This window comes from Cupressus sempervirens, chromosome 8 (genome assembly GCF_028749045.1).
Source record: "Cupressus sempervirens isolate cs-2001-9-10 chromosome 8, ASM2874904v1, whole genome shotgun sequence".
In the NCBI taxonomy this organism is placed as follows: domain Eukaryota; kingdom Viridiplantae; phylum Streptophyta; class Pinopsida; order Cupressales; family Cupressaceae; genus Cupressus; species Cupressus sempervirens.
In genome coordinates this window covers 784,095,131-784,100,654 of record NC_143125.1, presented here as the reverse complement: position 1 = coordinate 784,100,654, position 5,524 = coordinate 784,095,131, and the positions used below count along the sequence as shown (strand labels likewise).

General features: G+C 34.2%; 1 pseudogene across 1 annotated transcript; it reads left to right on the top strand.

Moving 5' to 3' along the window:
* Positions 1-3,695: 3,695 nt before the first annotated feature.
* On the top strand, positions 3,696-5,037 carry LOC149544747 (GCN5-related N-acetyltransferase 8 pseudogene; annotated as a pseudogene). The gene has a single exon (XR_016355066.1). The product of XR_016355066.1 is annotated as a GCN5-related N-acetyltransferase 8 pseudogene (transcript).
* Positions 5,038-5,524: the final 487 nt, after the last annotated feature.

Sequence of the window (5,524 nt, the reverse complement as noted above, 5' to 3'; positions counted from 1 at the left end):
GTGGTTTTTCTCATATTGGGTTTCCACATTAAATCTAGTGTCTCTTGTGTTCATGTTATTTACTTTTGCATACATGTTAATAATTATGAATGCTTAAAGATCAGTAACAAGTTAATCTACCGAGTTACAACATTTTTGAAGTATTTACTAAGTATCAGCAATAACTAATTATTTAAGACATCTAAGGGATCTGTGGATTTTTTTTTGTGGTAACTGATTCACCACCACCCCCAATTACTCCATCTATAATTCCAACACAAGATATTTATAATCTTGTATAGGAATACTAGAATTTCAGATTTTGAGATTTTATAAGCAATTATTTAGATTTAATTGTATATTTTAAATTATTCCTTGTTTTAGAATCGCATTTGTACCAAAAGCAACTCTAATTCAAGTTTGATTCTTTTTGTTTCTACAAGATTAAGTTTTGCCTATGACAGAGTCTATTTGAGGGGCTATATCATTAGTTCTTATCAACTAGTTATATATTTCTAAGGTAAAGATTCTCCTACATGCTAGTTAAAAGCACAAATATTTCTAAAAGTAAAGTTGAAATCAAGAGCAATGGTGATATCAAAAAAAAGGAGGGATATAATATTATATGTAAATATATAATGAACATTATAAAATTGATTAATATATCATTTAAATAACTAAATAATAATAATTTTAAAATTGTGATAAAATAGTACTTGGGTGGTATCAATGTTTTGAGTTGTAGAGAACCAAATTGAAAATTCATACCAAGAATGTCAAACCAAGAATTGATATGGAAAGAGGTTTCACACACTAATTCATTTCAAAAACACAGAGTAGGAACACTTTATTAAGATTTTTTCTAATCTTGTAAAGAAAAGTAGCAAAGGAAAGAATGTTTTCGAAGATTCCTATTATATTGACAAAACATGCATTTAACATAAACAAAAAAGCAATTATATAGTTATACAGTAAAGAAGGGTTTGTCCCTTCATGAAGATCTAAAATTGGGGTATGCCCCTTTTAAACATGTATTTTGTATAGTACTTCGATCTCGGACAAGACTGGAGGTTTTTTTCTCTTATCTTATCTCCATTCTTTCCTACCAGTGCCCATTTGAATGGAGATACTTGTAATTTTTCATGTCCCCAAATTTGAATGTAATAAGTTAATTAAATTAATTAATTAACTAGTCCCATAATTTAAATAATATAACAAAAGGACCTTTAATTAATTAAATGGGGGCCCAAGTTAATAATGTGTATTTGTGGTTCCGATTGTTTTAGTATATCAGTTTTTGTTGGTATGTGTTGTCGTCGGCTTTCTTTGTACACCCTCGCAAAGGTTTTCCCCGACGAGTATTTAAGCACGGCTTGCAGGTAGTAGTAGGTATGTGATTGGTTTAGTATTTCTCTACCGCAAATTCTCGTTGGGATTCCTCTGTTGTTCGCCATTTCGGAAGTGAAAGATCTTCCCTATTTGGCTCGTGTGGTTTCGGTGGGATCCAACCCTCACCCTATTCCGTTGTTGCATGTAATACTTCGCTCGGATCTAGCAAATCGGCCATACCCCATCCACGACTCACAACATTTAGTGCAACTTCCATACTATCCGCAAGCTTACCGTACAACCTTCTTATACACCGTACGACCTCACTCATTTAGACACCTTGTCACCGTACAGACCTGCACTAAATATTGTACGACCAACCTTTGTAGTTACTTGTGGTCCCTGTACAACACCTCTCTCCCACCGTACAACCTCTGACTTGTCCCCTTCGTATGACCTTTTAGACCTTCACTTACTCACTCCCCTATCGTACACATTCCTTGATCAACTAACACTAAAGAAATTGGCATCCTAGGGCTCACACATTTGAGTATAGGCATTGGAACATCACATAATTTTACTTATTTTATTAATATAATGTACAAGACTATAGATCGATCAAATAATAATAATAATAATATGTTGGTGGCTTAAACAAAAGTGAACTAAATATAGACTTTACTTTTACATCAAATAATCTTTAATACACTAAATAAAACCCTAATCCCAAAAACAACAACATATACGCTGATCTAGAATAAAATAGACAAAAATTCATAATATTTCTTTACAAACAGAGATTATTCATGCAATAAAGAAATGTCTAACTACCAAAATTACATCAACTTGCTGCGAATTTAGACAATAATAAAAGCCTTCCTTCTTTTTATTATTTCTAGATTGACCTCATGTACACCATCCAAGGGATGCAACATTTGTTTGGTGTTTGGTGGTGCTAATTTAGGGGAGAGGACCCAGTACTTGAGTGCGTACCAATGGTTGTGACAATAGTTGTTAACTTAATACCCACACTTGTTGATTTAACATCCAACATTTTTGACAAGATTGTACCAATAGATGTGACTTTAAAGTTTTTCTTGTTAATGATAATTACCCATAAGTGAATGAAAAATGTCCCTTTTCCCAAAAAACAACCAATAGTGTGATGCAACATCAACTGCACAAGTACGGGGGTCTCCAATGCACTATGATTGGTCTTAATTTTTTTTTTGGGCTGTTTTGGACACTTTGACAAAAAGCATGCTGATGTGGCATCATATTTGATGATGTGGCTCTGAAACCTTAGTTATAAGTAGGGGACTTGCCAATTAAGCTACTACCAAAAAATGAGAGTGATTTGAAATTTCCACATAAGATTTTGAGAAGCGCAAAGTTAGGGTGCACAACTACTGGGTCCTCTCCCCTATATAGGAGCATTTAACAAACTTTAGAAGCATTGTGATAGATTCTTGGAAATACAAAATGCACATGCAAAGCTATCACTTGGTTTTTGTCAATCTTTGAGTAAAACCCAAAGAATCTAGAATTATGATGGAATGGTCAAGTATAACAAATTCTAAGGTGTAAGAGAACATTCATTGCCAAGAAAGTACAAATTCAAATTACATTTGAAAAAGACTCATGAAGGTAGACGTCTCATCTAGGTAAGACGAATGTAAGGAAATGGAATCACATTTAATTATAGAGTGGTAGTATGACATTACATAACATGTTTTCATCACAGAGGGAGATTTCAAAATATAAGATAGAGGAGGGGAAAAAAAAGTATAATAGCATGTTTAGTAGGCAGCAAATAGATTTTAGAAGAATTGTTGGGACACCTAGAATGCCTCAACTATTAATTAATTATAAAACATTATAATCATTGTTTCAAACATTCTAAGTCTGACGAAACTGTACCATGTGTAATCTCAATTCAAACCTGACAAGTGATCTTCACAAGAAAAATCTAGTGTTCAATTGAACCTTTTAAATCTGCTTCTTGTTGCATTATCAATGCATAGCATATTTTGTTGGATTGAAATTGTATAACCAAAAAGATATGCATAATTTCACCTCCATAAACGAATCGAAACTGTTACACCCCAAAATTCATATCTCCATCACAAATTTCCCCAAAATGAAGAAATGCGTGGTGATGGCAGTGGCCATCTGAATTCTGAAGAGTGGCGCCAGAAGCCATGGCAATGCTGTTGTACGCCTTTCAATCATTTCGTAATGCCCTTTACTTGTTCTTCTCTGAGCTTTCTTCCTATTAAGGTTTGAGAGCATACGTTATGCTTCATTAGGTGTGTCCAGGGAAAAGATAACCATGGAACAACCACCTTCAACATAAAAGTTCTAAGCTTACAACTGATCATTCAAATTTTTTAATTGGATAGAGAAAAACAGAATATAAAAACAAAATCATAGCTACAAACAGAAGAGCTGCAAATTAAACAGCTCATTTTTGGGGTATTGTTGATTCCTCCTTTCATAGCAAATAACATACCAGTTGCTGAACGAGCAGTCACATGTGCAAAAGTAGAAAAGACCAATTAACCAAAATTTTTGCAAAAGGACTGATCATTCTATCGCTGTTTTCATGGCCAATTTCTTTATGGACTGTTATTTTCTGCTACTATTGATCAACTTTATTCCATACAAAAATAGAAAAGATTGAACTTACCCATTAGTACACGACTCTTCAAAATTTCAACCAACTATTCCAGGAAAAACTGTGACTTGATAAATTTGACCATTTAATGCTGATAGCTCCAAAAAAGGATCCTCAATTATATTCCGCAAAAGAAATCAATCCATCCACGCAACACAACACGGGCCAGGCTCAGAAGGCTAGTCATCCGTGTAGAGTCAAGCCAAACATAACAAGCTCAAGATCTCCATGTCAATGGCGGCAAATGAAGCCTCTGCATGCGTGAGAGTAGCCATGAAAGAGGATTCCCCTCTCATCCTCAAACTGATCCAGCAACTGGCCGAGTTCGAACGCCTCGGTCATCTGTGTGAAGCAACACAATCAGGCCTCGAATCCACCCTCTTCAACGCCCCTCCATTTGAAGGCCCCACGGTCTTATTCCTAGAAATAAACCCCAAAAGCCCTACAAACGCTAACCCTAGCTCTGAAAACCCTAGCGATTCTTTTGAAAACATTGTTCAAAATCTGCGCTTGGAAACTCCCGCGAACGATCCAGAAGCGCAAGATTTCATTTCGAAGAGCGGCGGGACTGTGATCGGATTTGTTCTTTTCTTCAAGAATTACTCAACTTTTTTGACGAAGCCGGGGTTTTATATAGAAGATCTTTTTGTGAGGGAGCCGTACAGGAGGAAGGGTTTGGGAACCGTCTTGCTGAAGACGGTGGCCTGTCAAGCGATGAAGTTAGGGTTTGGTAGAGTGGAGTGGTGCGTGCTCGATTGGAATGTGAATGCCATCAAGTTTTACGAGGAAATGGGGGCAAAGCTGCTGTAGGAATGGCGGATTTGCAGGCTTACTGGTAAAGCACTGGAGGCCTTTGGCATTTGAACCTCAGATTGTTTTCCGTGCTCTTATTTTTATCGGGTAGGGATTTTGAGTCAGCTTTTCTATATTCCTATATATTGAATAAAATTAGGACTATCAATGCACAGTTCGAAGGAAAACTATATTATCAATTAAAGACAATCAGTTTTCAACATTCTATCTATCATATGTTAAGCAACAATTTCTAGAAATGATTGTGTTGAATTTTTTTCTATCAACTATTGATTTATTTTGTTATTAGATTGAAAAATATATTAAATAATTTTTTAATATAATAGTTATATATAAAGCTTTCTAAACTTGACATCTTAAAGAAACTGCAAAAGTGGGTAGCTCACTAATGAAGATAATGTAGTTCAAACTTTTCATGTGGCTATCTTCAACTACCTTGTCTTGTTTTTAATGTTTTTTGTGTAAGAACTTTTTCCAATGTGAAAGTGAAATAATAAAGTCCTTAAAAAATCTTTTATTTGTTTTGATTCATACTTAGATAACTTAGTTTAGTAATCAATCAAACAAGGTCCATAATCTTAGTGTTGATATGTAAAATTTGTTTTATGCAAATTATAAATTTCTAATATTGACTTATTAAAAATTATTTTGTATTAGGTTATTATTTCAAATGTCAATATATTTAATTATTCTTATACGAAAAATAATTAACTATATGAAATATAC